Source organism: Cebus imitator, unplaced genomic scaffold (genome assembly GCF_001604975.1).
Source record: "Cebus imitator isolate Cc_AM_T3 unplaced genomic scaffold, Cebus_imitator-1.0 Scaffold457, whole genome shotgun sequence".
Lineage (NCBI taxonomy): Eukaryota > Metazoa > Chordata > Mammalia > Primates > Cebidae > Cebus > Cebus imitator.
Window position 1 is genome coordinate 771,637 of NW_016107772.1, and position 15,575 is coordinate 787,211.

A 15,575-nucleotide genomic window follows, 5' to 3' on the forward strand; every position below is an offset into this window, starting at 1 on the left:
CGAAGGCTTCCTTCCTGAAAAACACACCGGGTGCCCCGGTCTCCGCCGGCCTCTCCGCAGCGCCAGAGGCCGCCGCGCGCACCCCCGGCCACCCGAGGCAGTGCGCACAGGACAGAGGTGGGGGACTGTCCGGTCGCGCCCTGGAAAACTGCAGCCCCATCTCGGCTCCAGACCCCCGGCCCAGGCTTTCTTGTGCGTAGACGAGGCTCTTTGCCTTGTCCCCTCTACTGCCGGCTCTGCCCGGAGTACATCGTGAATCCTGCCCCTGCGCACAATCCCCTGCGTCTCCGGGTCCCCGTCCCTGCCGGGTCCTCAGTTCTCGGGACCCCTGCCTCCCGCCCAGGCCGCAGCCTCCTTTTCACAGGCAGCTGGCGGGGTCCAGTCCACACGACGCCTCCCGTCTGCTCGAGCCCTCCCGAGGCTGCCAGCCCTCCCCTCCCCTCTGACCGCACTCCCTCACTACCCGCAGCGCCGCCAACTCCGAGGCTCCACAAACCCGCAGCACCCTAGCTGTGCAGGGCTGCACTCCGAGGTGTGGTTCCTTGGTCCTGAAGAGCTGCCTCCAGTTAAGCCCTCCCCTACCGTCCCTGGTCTCGGGGTCTCGGGAGGAACTCCCTGCCTCCACACCGTGGCTTATTTCACTGTTGAAGGTGGGGATGCCCGGACACCTAGAACAAGGCTTGGCGCGCAGAAGGTGCTTGATACACAGTCGTTGCCCGCATGGATGAGGAGTGCCTGGCCTGTGGTTTTGGATATGGGCTGAGGGACCACGAGTAAAGTGCTCAGTGTGACGGGACTGGGGGCCTCAGTGGCTGCCGATTCTTAGCAGCAGTGGCACTGTGGCGTAGGTTCCCCTTTGTTGGAAGTCCCTGGTGGACCAGCATCCGCTAGCTCTTCTTTTGAAACCCACCTTGATTCGCTCACCGACTCAGCCTGTGTGATTTGACTGGGGCTGACCCCATCAAGCCTTGCCCAGTCAAAGGCATGACAGCTATACCTCGTCAATCCTTGCATTCCTTTGCCCACAGCAGCAGACTCGGAGATGGTATGGCCATAGTCAACCGGAGGCATTCCGTGTTTCTCCATGGCCTCAGGGCTGAGCAGATGTAAGGCCTGGAACTGCTACCGCCATCCTGCCACCAGAGGAGAGTGTGGTCATCTGAGGAGGTGGTCTGAGTTCCAAGACAGAAGCTAGCACTGGTGACCAGTAGCGTTTAGCCCCATTCACTCTGGGCCTCCCCGTGTTTGGGTTTTCCAGCTACCTATGTCAATAATGCTAATTTCAGTTAAGCCAGTTCTGTTAGGTCATTGCCACCTGCCACCAGAAAAGTCCTGTTTGACCTAGAATCTGACCCGGAATGCTTACCTTCTCTCCCTGTCATCTGGGGGGCCCTGCTTGGCCCACTCTGGTCTGGTGTTTGGGAACCAGTGGTTCCTATATTTACTGGATTCTGGTTCCCTTTCCTGTGACTCAATTTTCATGCTTTTTGTCTGGCCTCTGGTGACTGGTGTGTATGGTTCCTGCCTTTTTGGAAAACCAGAACTTAGGACGTCTGAGTTTTAGCACATTATTCACTTGTTTACCAAATAAATGGCAAGGCTTGTTAGTGGACACAGGGTGTTCTGGCTAAACAGAGGCTCTGGGCAGCAGGGAGCTTCTGTGACCTCTCCAGTTCTGCTGTGAGCCTGTTTCTTCCTTCCTCTCTTGCTTACTCAACTCCACACGGCCACACCAGGGCATGTAGCGGTGTCTGCTCCCTGGACCCAGCAAGTTCTTTATCACACCGAGGGCTCTGCCCTCTGTTCTCTCTGCCTGGACTGTTGTCTCAGTTGCCCACAGTGGTCACCTTTTTCTCTTCATTCACTTCTTTTTTTTGAGACAGAGTTTCACTCTTGTCACCCAATCTGGAATGCAGTGGCACAATCTCGGCTCACTGCAACCTCCGCCTCCTGGGTTCAAGTGATTCTCCTGCCTCAGCCTCCCAAGTAGCTGGGATTACAGGTGCTCCCCACCATGCCCTGCTAATTTTTTTGTATTTTTAGTAGAGATGGGGTTTCACCATGTTGGCCAGGCTGGTCTCGAACTCCTGACCTTAGATAATCAACCTGCCTCAGCCTCCCAAAGTTGTGGAATTACAGGCATGAGCCACTGGGCCTGGCCTCTTCATTCATTTCTGAACTCTATTGTCCCCTCTTCTGAGAGGCCTTCTCTGACCACTCATCCCTTTCTATTCCGATCTCCTTTGGACCTTTCTGAAGTAGTTGTCATTTTGGAAATTATTTTATCCAGGTCTCTCTTGCTGGAATAGAAGCCCCACAAGGCCTGGGGGCGTGTCCATCTTTCCTCTGCATGCCTGATGCCCAGGTCCCTCTACAGGCCTTATTTGCCTCCCTAGATATGTGAAATCTCATTGGTCTCATCCACCTGGGTTGAGACCTCAAGGTCATTCTTCATGGCCTCAGGCAAGCAATGACCGAGTCTAGCTTATTCCTCACCTCTATCCTTCCTGCTGCTCCATCCAGTGTCCTTGACTTAGTTCCTGATCTTGTCACATCATGCAGTAACTCCGAACTAGGCCCCCACCCCTGCCTCTGCCCCACCCTCCTCCATCTTTGGCTAGGCGATTACACTCGTGCCAGTGGCTTCAACTGGAACATTCTTGGGTGCCCTCTTTGCCTGATATATTGTTGTAGGAAACAGAGGTCACTCTAGGTGTCTTAAGCAGCAGGAGATTTAATACAGGGACTTGGGTGCTTCAATACCTGTGGAGGGGCTGGTGGACTGTGTCAAAGCTGGTCCTGGAAAAACACTGCAGAACTGGCTTGTCAGGGGAGCTGCTGCCAGACCTCTGGTGTAGTTGGGGAGTAGGGAGTCATGAGATTACCATGGGAACTGCTGGTTTAAGGACACAGCATCTGAGGGCAGGTGCAGTGGCTCAGGCCTGTAATCCCAGCACTTCGGGAGGCCGAGTGGGAAGATCCCTTGAGCCCAGGAGTTTGAAACCAGCATGGGCAACATAGTGAAATCCTGTTCCTTTCTTTCTTTCTTTTTTAAATTAAATTAAATTAAAAATTTTCTTGAGACGGAATATCACTTTGTCACCCAGGCTGGAGTGCAGTGGTGTGATCTCGGCTCACTGCAACCTCTGCCCCCTGGGTTCAAATGATTCTCCTGCCTCAGCCTCCCTAGTAGCTGGGATTACAGGTGCCTGCCACTGTGCCTGGCTAATTTTTGTATTTTTAGTAGAGATGGGGTTTCAACATCTTGTCTAGGCTGGTCTTGAACTCCTGACCTTGTGATCCATCCCCCTCGACCTCCCAAAGTGCTGGGATTACAGGTGTGAGCTAGCGTGCCTAGCCAGTGAAACCCTGCTTCTACAGAATATTAAAAAAAAAAAAATTAGCCAGGTGTAGTGATACATACACCTGTGGTCCCAGCTACTCGGGAGGCTGAGGTGGGAGGATTCCTTGAGCCCAGGAGGTCAAAGCTGCAGTGAGCGGTGACAACACCACTGCACTCCAGCCTGGGTGACAGAGCAAGAAACTGTCTCAAAAAAGAAAAGAAAAAAAGAATGTAGCATCTCAGCTATGATCCAGGGATTAGAAGCCACTTCAGTGGCTGCAGCTGCTGGTGGATACCCAAGAAGCTGAAGCTGGGACCCTGGATTGTCCTTACAGAGACGCCCACCAACTCCATGCCTCGCTTACCAGCAGAAAACCCCCAAAGGGCACGTAGAGATGGTGTCTTCCTACTGTTTGCCTCCCAAATCACACAAGTGCACCTTATTGGTGGAACTTAATCTGAACTCAGTTGTGAAGGAGGCTGGGGAATGTAGTTTGTTAGTTTCCCAGCCTCTGCATTAGGGTCTGGGACACAGTAGGAGGTGGGAGCGGATGCTGAGGGCTGGCCACGGTGGCTGAGTCCTGACTCCTGCCCTGCAGGTCCAGCCAAGGGAAGCCTTCCCTGGCCCCAGGGGAGGGATTGCCCGAGGAGCCCCGACTTCCCCACAGACTGCTCTCTCTGTGAAGAAAGGACCATACCACATCTTCCTGTTCCTGAGGGACCTGCAGGGGAACAGTCTTCAAGCCCACATTGCTATGGCAGCCCTCCCCTCCATCCTGGGGTGTTTGCTGCCTGCATTGCCTTCCAACAGCTCCCACAGACTGTCCTGGAGGCTTCTTGCCTGGGCAGCAGCTGTCCTTTCTCCCCAGGCTCTCATGGACTCGACTTTTATCCTTAGTCTCTTCAGGTGCCTGCTAGGTTGCAGTAAGCCCATCTTACACAGATTTTTAAGAAAGAGCTTTTAAAAAATGTCTTGAATCTTTCATGAGGCTGGGAGGGAGGATGTCCACTGGAGGGGATAGTTTGGCTTAAACTCCAGGGAGAACGTGTGAGGAGAGAGATTTCTTGGTATGCCAGCCAGAGAGGCCTGGGCAGTGGCCAGAGCAGCAAGGACCCTGACTTGTGTCCCACGCCAGACACGCTGGCCTCTGTGCTTGTGATTACTGAGCTGGATGTGATCGCTAAGCACGGATGTTGCCCAGTATTGGTGGGCAGGGACCCAGAGATCCAACCCCCTCACCGCCTCCCACCACAGTCTCCTTCCCGGGTCAGCTAGAAACAACGCAGCTTCCACTTGCCTCTCCGAGCAGCCCTGGCGGGCCCGATGGCTCTAACAGATGGATCTCTTGGCCTAAGGTTGAGGAGTTCCTGTTTCCCATTGTGATGATGTCAGTGAGCTGGGTCCCGGTGAGATGGAGGAAGGGGCTGTGAGGGTGGGGTGGAGGCTGCCTCTTCAGCAGGGGCCAGTGCCCTCCCCGCCCCCTCCATGGCTTGCCCCGCTCTCCATCTCACTTACCTGGTCCTGCTGGTGCTCTGTGGCTGCGCACCCTCAACTCATCCCTATCAGCCAGCGTGCTTGGGTTGTAGGCAACAGAGCACCAGCTTCAAACTGGCTTCAGTGGACCTTGTTTTCTGGGGTAGCACTTGCTTCAGGTGTGGTGGATCCAGGCGCTCAAACAGCATCTGAGGAGCTCTCCCCATTTCTTGGGTCTGCTCTCTTCTCCATTGCGGCCACTCTCCGTACAGTTCTTCCTGCAGGTGACAAGCAGTCCCCAGCTGCTTTAGGGCCCTCGTTCTCCCAGGCGTAAATCTTTGTCCAGGTATTGCCTGCCAGAGTCCTGACATTTACCCCAGTTGGACCAGCTTGGATGGCATTCCTACCCTAGACCAGTCACTGTGGGGTGGGGCACAGGATTTGAAGGTGGCAGGACCTTCATGAGTGAGGAGTGGGCAGCCTGGAGCTTAGGAGGTGCTCATGAGTGTTTTTGGAGTGAACGCACACATGGACAAGTGGATGAATGACTAATTCAACCACTCCACCTTGAGAGAGAAACACACCTCTACACTGCTTATCCTGCTTGAATTCTGGATTTCTGTCCTATAAGTTCACTCGGGTGGGGAGGGAGTCCCTCCTGGCTAGATGCCATGGGGGCTGCAGAAGTCTCAGAGAGGGCCCCCCTATGGAGCAGCGCCATCCCCACCTGTCAGTGAGATTCTCTGCCCAGCGACCTCTTCAACCTGCCCCCTCTTTTGTCCTCTCCTATTCCAAGTGTCCTTCTGGCTGAAAGTACTGGTCATACAATGGGACCTCCAGCCCCAAGCACAGGCTGTAGGTGCTGGGATAAAAGGAGCCCCTAGGGCACCTCCACCAAGTCCATCCCACCCTCCCTTCTTTGTCCACAGCCATTCGTCCTGGAGGCCTGCTGGGGAGTGGCCACCACCTCCTTCCCTGGCCTCCCAGCCCCACCCCCATGCCCTGGCATGTGCCAGGAAGTGCCAAGGATTCCCCATCTCTGAGAGGGGAGGCCAATGCCCTGCCTTGAGAGCTCCACTGGCCTCCCCAGGCCTCTCTGCACTGCCCTTCCAGAAATTCCCCAGCCTCTTCCTGCCTGGCTTCCTGCCCAAGCCCTTCCTGGAAACCAAGCCCACCCTGCCCCCAGCCCAGGGCGCCAGTATTTCCATGGGGTGATTCACACGGTCCTCCCCAGGCAGGGCCCCTCCTTCTACTCATGATACTAAAATTTGGAAAACAACTTGGGGGTGGGAAGGAGAGACCAGCCACGGCCCCACCCCCACCAGATGGATCCTGCAGTCACCACAGAGTGTGAAAGACAAGAAAATAGAAACAAGAGGCTGTGAAAAGCAAGAAAACAGGAGATTTTCTATTTAAACATTCATCTAAAAAATTAATTAATTCAGGTTTATTAAGACATGAAATGCAAATGGTGTTGCAAAGTATGTCATTTATAAAGAAATGGATGGTCATGGAGGTGCTTCTCGGATAGGTTGCAAAGCCCGCAAAGACCATCAGCCTGAGGCTGTTCTGCTCTGCCCCACGCCTGGAGCCTGTATCCCCTGGACCACCTTGGAAGGAGGATGGACCAGAGGGCCAGACTGTGGGTGTCAAGGAAGGAGGGAGAGGTGGCCTTGGCTGCTGAGGATCTGCCACGTTGTGTGTGGGGTGGGAGGGTGTTCAGATAAGGAGGTGACTAGACAGGCCTGGAAGGGAGACAGCAGGATGGCTGAAGTGATGGGCTGGGTGTGGAGGATTTTATTTCTTACTTGATGAGAAATGGGCATAGTTTATGCCTTGCAAAAAGTGATCCTCTTGGATGCAATAAATTGTAAAAGTGAAGTCAGGGTTCATGTGACAGAAACCCAATTCACCTTCAGGATAAAAGAGAAATTATTGGTTTATGCACTTGAAAGCTCTACCAGCCTCAGGAATGGCTGGCTCCAGGGATTCTGTGTTGGCTTCTTTCTCTGCAGACTTTCTCCTTGTGCTAACAGGATAGTTCCCAAAGGCTTCAGGCTCATAATTAACCAGCTCAATAATTCCAGTGGAAAGAAAATTTCCCTTTCCCATTTGGGCCAGAAAAAAATCACCAGATTGGCTGATTATTGGCTCAAACTGGGTCATATGCCACCCCTGAAATAATCAGTCACTGTGGTTAGCCCTGCACAGGCCTCAGGTTGGACTCTGGTGCCTCTGTGAGAGGTGATGCCAATCCTTGTAAAATATCCTAAGGAATTTCCCTTAGGAAAAGTCCGTTCTTCAGGGAGGGGGAAATTGAATCAGGGCAGCTGGTACCCCCCACATTAATATAGCCAACTCCAGGGACGTCCAGTTGGAAATACAGGGCCATCTTTCAAGTGATCACACACTTGTTTTTCCTATAGGATCAGAGGGAAGACTGTACCCCTCTTATCCAGTGACGTGTTTGTGGGCAGCAGGACAGGGTCTGGGTAGGACCTCCGCAGAGAGCCAGGTACAGGCTTGGGGGCAGCTCTCCATGGTGTGGAGTGAAGGGCAGAGAACACCTTGGGTGCCTAGGGAGGAGGGCAGAGGGGTCCTCCCTTGACAACCACTGAGATTGGACAATGGTAGGCAGGGCAGCTGTGCAACCCAGCAGGAAGGTTTCCCCATCATTTAGATCTGTATTCAAATCCCAGCTCAGTTACTATTATAGGTGATATTGGTAAGTGATGTCACCTCTTTGAGCCTTGGTTTTTGTCCCCAGTGGAATGGAACTATCCCTCCCTGCCCCTGGTGGTTTTGAGGATTTAGATCTATATTCAAACCCCAGCTCAGTCACTATTATAGGTGATATTGGTAAGTGATGTCACCTCTTTGAGCCTTGGTTTTTTTATTCAGAGGAATGGAACTATCTCTCCCTGCCCCTGATGGTTTTGAGTATTAAACAAGATGGTCTCTCTAGCTGCAGAACACTATCCTTGGCACATGGTGGGGCTGGTGACAAATGTGATTATTGTGGGCTCTGGGTCTGCACAGTGTGTGCTGGGAGTGGTCTGGCCAGGGAATGGGGGCCGCCTTGCTCCTGTTGAGACTGATTCGAGCCTTAGTCATGGCTGGCCTGTGTCAGCAGGTGGGAGGTCCCTGCGGACGTGGCATCAATTAGCTAGACTTTGAGGCCTCCGGATAGGAGCAGGCAACAGGGAACTCCTGTCTGTCTCCTTCCCTGTTGCTGCAGGGCGTACCTCCCTCCTCATGAAGCTCCTCAGCCTGGGTAGACATGTTGGACTGGTGCTCAGCATCCATGGCACCACCTTTTGGGGTCCTTCCTGTGCTGCAGAGGCTGGAGCTGGAAGAATACCAAGTACCTTTTCTGAACTCACTTGCAGCTGGGGCTCTGGAAATTATTGAGATTTGAGTAGTCAAATACTCATCTACCACCTAACCATGATCCCTGAGGTGAGGAGTTCAGAGGACATTTTCTGGACCAGAGCTTTGGGTAACACATTGGTGACGGAAGCGTGGACACCTGGAAAGGCTGCGTCATGGCTACTCTTTGCAAGCCAGTGATGATAGTGGGAGATGCCCCCATTGAAATAAGCTCCCTGAATAAATTGCATCAACGGCCATGAATACCTCTCCTCTCATCCACAGCACTCTGCAGCTCTTCCCAGGCGGAGTCTATTGCTCCACACCTTGCCTCTGGGTTTGGACAGGTGACCTGCTTTGGAACAATGGAACAGTAAGAAAGGGCATGCAAGGCAAGGCTTGGAAAGTCCTTGTGCACTAGGGCTTGTCGCCCTTTTCTCTGCCCTTGGAGTCCAGCCCCAGTGAAGTCTGGCTAGACTGCTGGATGATGAGAGGCATGTGTGTCCATTGCCCCTGTCACTCTGTCCAGCAGCCAGCCAATTGCCGGATATGTGATTGAAGCTGTCCTAGGTTGTTCAGCTGACTACAGGCACATGAAAGAGCTCAGCAGGAATCAGCCCAGGTTACCCAGAACACAAGAACTGTTTAGCTGGTCCACAGAACTGTAAGCAAAATGAAAGGTTAGTGTTTAAGTCACTAGGTTTTGGGGGAAGTTAACTGATTCAAGGAAGCAGGAGAATAAGGGAGGTAGCCCCTTACGGCCACGGTTAAGGTGGGCTGGAGCAATAATCAGGATGGCTTGGGCCACAGAGATCTTCAGTGGTGGTTAATTGATCATGATGTCCTTGAACTAAGTACATGGCAGCCTACTAAAGTCTGACCTGATCTGCATGCCTCACAATTTGCTATGCCATGTTTTCATTTGCATTTGTTCAAATATTTTCTAATTTTATTTGCAGGTTTTTCTTTGACTCATGGGTTATTCAGATGTGTGTTATTTAGTTGGGGATTGACCTCAAATTTAATTCTATTTTTGTCAGAGGAGATACTTTGTGTGATGTATGATTTTCACCCTTTAAAATATATCAAGACTTGTATTATGTGCAGAATACAGTCTGTTTTGGTAAATGCCCTATGTGTGCTTGAAAAATAAAAAAAAAATAAAAAGGCAAACTTTTTTTTGACCTGCTCCGTTTCCGACCTGGGCTGGTTCACCCCTCCTTAGGCAACCTGGTGGTCCCCCGCTCCTTGGAGTTCACCATATTGATGCTGAACTTAGTGCGGACACCCGATTGGCATAGCTCACTGCAGCCCAGAACTCCTGGGCTCAAGCGATCCTCCCACCTCAGCCTCCCGAGTAGCTGGGACTACAGGCACACGCCACCGAGCCCCGCAAAAATGGCAAACTTTTTTTTTAAAGAGCCAGATTATAAATAATTTGTTAATGAAGTCCACATCATCTCTGTTGCAACTCAACTACTCAACTCTGCCATTATAGTATGAATGCAGTCACTAACAGTATGTAAATAAGTGTCTGTGGTTGTTTTCCAGTAAAACTTCATTTACAAAAACAAGGCTAATCTGTTTTCAGACCACTGTTCTATGCGTTTATTGATTTTCTGTCTGCTTGTTTTGCCAGTTATTGAGAGGATGTGTTGAAATCTCCAGCCGTAACTGTGGATTTGTCTGTTTTTCCTTTTAGATTTTGCTTCATGTATTTTGAAACTATGTTATTAGGTGCATTAACATTTAGGATTTCTGTTTTCTTGACCAAGTAACTCTTTATCGTTATGAAATGTCCCTCTGTATTCCTGGCAATAGTCCTTGATCTGAAATCTATTTTATATGATATTAGTATAGCATCCCAGCTTTTCAAAAAGAGTGACTGCATGATGTATGTGTGTGCATTATGTAAATGGAATATATATTATATATATGTAAAATATATAATATGGAATATATATCATAGAATATGGAATAATATATATTATATGGAATATATATTGTATGTGGAATATATATGTTATATATGGAATATGCATTTTATATATGAGCTATATATGTAATACATATATTACATATAAAATAATATATAACAAAATATATATTATATTATACATATTTATATATTCATAATATATATAATATATACAAATGAAGTATATATATATTCCACTTAAAAAATTTTAGCCTATCTATAGCTTTTATATTTAAAATAGATTTCTTATAGACAGCATATAGTTAGGTCTTATTAAAAAAAAATTTGGCCGTGCATGGTGGCTCATGCCTGTAATCCCAGCACTCTGGGAGGCCAAGGCAGGTGAATCACCTGAGGTCAGGAGTTTGAGACCAGCCTGGTCAACATGGTGAAACCCTATCTCTACTAAAAATACAAAAAATTAGCCAGGTGTGGTGGTGGATGCCTGTAATTCCACCTACTCGAGAGGCTGAGGAAGGAGAATCTCTTGAACCTGGGAGGCAGAGGTTGCAGAGAGCTGAGATTATGCCATTGTGCTCCAGCCTGGGCAACAAGAGAGAAACTCTGTCTCAAAAAAAAAAAAAATTTTTTTTTTAATCTGATAATCTGTGCCTTTTAGTTAGAATGTTAGAACATTTACATTTACTATGATGATTGATATGGCTGAATTTAAGTCTAGCATATTGCTAGCTGTTTTCTGTGCCATCTGTTCTTTGTTTTTCCTTCTTCTCCTGCTTTATTTTTCTTTTGCAATGTCTAAAATGCCATTAGTCCCATCCATTGTATTTTTTATTTGTAGAAGTTTAATTTTTGACTTTTTTTATATGTTCAGTTTCTCTTTTCATCATGTTCATATTTTCTTCTCCCTTCTTGAACATGTTGAGTATTTTTTATAATAGTTGTCTTAATGTCATAATCTAATAATTCTATCATTTGTGTCATTTGTTGGTCTGTTCTATTGATTAATTTTTCTCTGTATGTTTTCCTGTTTCTTTGCATGTCTGATAATTTTTGATTCAATGGCAGACATTGTAAGTGTTGTGATCCTGGGTGCTGGATTTTGTCTATTTATGCTTTGTTCTGAGATAGAGTTTGATTCTTTTGTGACTTCCTTTTAAGCATTGATCCAGAATAGCCTTTAGTCTAGGACTAATTTGGCGCCACTATTGAGTTAAGAGAACTTTCCATTCTGGTGAGTGGAACACAAACTCTTCCTGGCCCTGTGCCAACCCTAGTGATTGTTCTCCCTGCTACTTTTCAGTGGTTCTTTACCTAGCCTCACAAGTTTCTTCACATACATGCAATGGTCAATATTCCACTGACTAACCAAGGAGAGCCCTGTATAGAATTTCAATACCACCCATCCCCTCTCTGCAGCTCTCTCTTTGGTACTCTGCCCTGTTAATTTTATTTACCTTGTCTTTTCTGAACACTGTCTCTGTAAATCAGGGAGACCACAAGAGTCTGTGTAAGCCTCCCTCCCAGCACGGCAGCCTAGAAACTCCCTCCAGGGACTGAGACAGCACAGCAATGGGGCCCACCTCATCTGTTTTCATTCTCTCAGAGATTATCATCCTGCACTATTGGTAAAATCTGAAAACCATTGTTTTGTGTATTTTGTTTGGTTTTTTAGTTGTTTATGATGGGAGGGTAAGTCTATTTTCTATTATACCGTCATGGCCAGAAGCAGAAATCATGTAATTTGATCTGTATGAACACCAACAAAAATGTTCTTCAGGTCAGGTGACTAGAGCCCTGAATTGAATTGCCATAGTATAGAGTCACAGTCTGTTATACAGTTGCCAGACCAGAGCCAGTTCATAGACCAGGTATCCCTTGAATAAAGGGGAGGCTGGAATCCCTGGGAAATGACATTGTGGCACAGCCTCCAAGCTGTGAAATGACCTTGCGGCACAGCCTCCAAGCCAGGCCCATGAGACTCAGGCATGACTTTCCTTTTAGAAGTGCTGAGCAAAGTTACTCTTGATTGTGATCATGGTATCCCCATTGCCAGGTAAGTATGCAAAGTTACTCTTTCTCTGCTGGGATTGCTCAGCTAGGAAGAGGCAAGTATAGAGACGCTGGTGGCCATTGTGGGGTGGGTCAAGACACATGGAGGAAACAAGAACCAAGAAAGGGACACAGCCTGGTTCCTGAAGCCATCTTTTGAGCCCCCATACCAGCCTTGTGGGTCATGGTTTTTCAGTTGCATGAGCCGATGTATTGCCTGTTTTGCTTAAGTTGCTTTGAGGTGGGTTTCTGTGTTGGGTTGGGACATGAGGAATTAGTATTAGGGCATGAAAGGAACTTCTTGAGAGAGGAAGGACTCCCAGGGTCTGGATCACATGCAATAGCCCAGGGAAAATCCAGGCAATGTGAGTCTGCAGATTCCAATTGGGAATGCCAGTTAGGGATACCAAGGAGCTCACCTAGCCCCAAGAAGATGAGGGAGCCAACTCAGGCATCCCAATTCCAGAGCTCAACCCTTGTCAGGATCCTAGCTCCAGCTCCTCTGGGACTTTCATGTCATCTTTCTTGTCTCCACAAGCATATGTGACATCTGACTTGTGACAGGTCTAGGGTTAGTGATCCAGTGGGGAGGTATATTTGGCTCTTCTTGCATTGCTATAAAGAAATACCTGAGACTGGGTAATTTATAAAGAAAAGAGGTTTAGTTGGCTCATGTTTCTGCAAGCTGTACAAGCATGATGTTGGCATCTACTTGGTTTCTGGGGAGGCCTCAGGAAGCTTACAGTCGTGTTGAAAGCTGAAGAGAAACAGGTAGCTCAAATAGCAAAAGCAGGAGCAAGAGAGAGAGAGAGAGAGTGGGAGCGGGGAGGTGCCACACACTTATACAGCTAGATCTTGTGAGAACTTACTATAGCAAGAATAGCACCAAGCCATGAGGGTCCCACCCCCCATGACCCAAACTCCTCCCACCAGGCTCCACCTCCAACATTGGGATTACAATTCAACATGAGATTTGGTGGGGATGAATATCTAAACTATATCAGGAGGGGAAAGGGATGCACAGGGGGGTTCTGCATTCCTTAAGGGTAAGGTCCAAGCAGGAGCCTGGGAGCTGATTTTCTACCCAGGCTACCCTGCCTCTTCTCCACCCTATCACACTCTGGGTGGTATTCTTAAATATGCACAACTCCCCTCTCAGCCCCCAGACTTCTCAGATATCACTGAGTCACAATTGCGCTGAATCCACTATCCCCCTCACCATGTACCTCCCTCACCTAGGCCTCTATCTATCCAGGAGCCATTCAGGGGTGGATCCTTAGTTCTAGGCCCTGGACCAAGCTCTGGGGCTACAGTATTGCCATATATGTCCCTTCTCCAAGTGGAGGGGAAATTCAGCCAGTCCTGGAAAGCCCCAGCATGGGTCCATGTGGATGCATTGCCAAGAAGAAGCAGAAATATGTGCGAGTTCTTACCCACTAGAATGGCTATAGTAAATCAGACAGACCAAAATTGCTGTTGAGGTTATAGATAGATGGGAGTGCTCATACACTGCTGGTGGGAATGTAAGGTAGTGTGGCTGCTTTGCAAAATAATTTGGTGGCTGGCCAGGCATGTAATAGTGGAATGCCTTATGCCTGCAATCCTAGTGCTTTGGGATGCTGAGGTGGGAGGATTGCTTGAGCCCAGGAGTTCAAGACCAGCCTGGGCAACATAGTGGGACCTCGTCTTAAAAAAAAAAAAATAATAATTTGGTGGCTTCTCAAACAGTTAAACATAAAACTACCAGCTGGGTGCAGTGGCTTACGACTGTAATCCCAGCACTTTGCGAGGCCGAGGCGGCTAGATCACCTGAGGTGGAGAGTTTGAGACCAGCCTGACCAACAAGGAGAAACCCCATATCTACTAAAAATACAAAATTATCCAGGTGTGTTGGTTTATGCCTGTAATCCCAGCTACTTGGGAGGCTGAGGCAGGAGAATTGCTTGAACGCGGGAGGCGGAGGTTGCAGTGAGCTGAGATCACAGCATTGCACTCCAGCCTGGGCGACAAGAGTGAAACTCCATTTCAAAAAACAAAAACAAAACAAAACAAAAAACCATAAAACTACCATACAATCCAATAATTCCACTCCTAGGTGGAATAAAATGAAAATAAGAGAAATGAAAGCATATGTCCACATAGAAACTTGTACATGAATGTTCTTAGCAGCATTGTTCATAATAATCAAAGAGTAGAAACAACCCAAATGATCAACAACTGATGAATTGATAAACAATATGTGGCATAATGGAACAGTATGCAGCCATGAAAAGGAATGAAGCACATTTACATGCTCCAACATGATGAATCTTGAAAACATTAAACTAAGTGAAAGAAGCCACTCACAAAAGCCACATATTGTATTTGTTACCACAAACTGTTGAATTCTATACTTGAAATGGATGAGTTTTATGATATGTAAAATACATCTCAGTAAAGTTTTTTCTTTTAAAAAAAAAGTGTGAGCCAGGCACGGTGGCTCACACCTCTAATTCCAGCACATCGGGAAGCTGAGGTGGGTGGATCACAAGGTCAGGAGTTTGAGACCAGCCTGACCAACATGACGAAACCCTGTCTACTAAAAATACAAAAATTAGCTGGGAGTGGTGGCAGGTGCCTGTAATCCCAGCTACTTGGGAGGCTGAGGCAGGAGAATTGCTTGAACCCAGGAGGTAGAGGTTGCAGTCAGCCGAGATTTTGCCATTGCACTCCAGCCTGGATGACAGAGCGAGACTCTGTCTCGGGGAAAAAAAAGTGTGTTAGGAGACTGAGGAGGAATAAGGTGAGTGGATGGTGGAGATGGAAGACTCTCTGTCCTGAGATATCTATTTCTTAATAATTCTGAAATCTGCCCAATTCTCTCCATTCCTATTGCCACCACCCTGGACCAAGCTGCATCATCCGTCCGTCTGTTTCTCTGACCACTGCCACAGTGTCCTAACTGACCTCCCCGTACCTGCTCCTTTGCCATCTCCATTTGCTAGCCACACCATGGTCAGGTGGGGGTCTTTTTTGCAATGCAGCTTTTACTGGATTACTGTTGCTACCAGCTTAAAGCCCTTTAATGGTGTAACAGGAGTGGGCCTCAGTATACAAACTTAAAAGTGCATGAACTAGCTGGGCGCGGTGGCTCATGCCTGTAATCCCAGCACTTTGGGAGGTCAAGGCGAGTGGATCACGAGGTCAAGAGATCGAGACCATCCTGGCCAACATGGTGAAACCCCGTCTGTACTAAAAAATACAAAAATTAGCTGGGCGTGGTGGCATGCGCCTGTAGTCCCAGCTACTGGGGAGGCTGAGGCAGGAGAATTGCTTGAATCCAGGAGGTGGAGATTGCAGTGAGCTGAGATTGCGCCACTGTACTCCAGCCTGGCGTCTGGTGACAAAGCAAGACTCTGTCT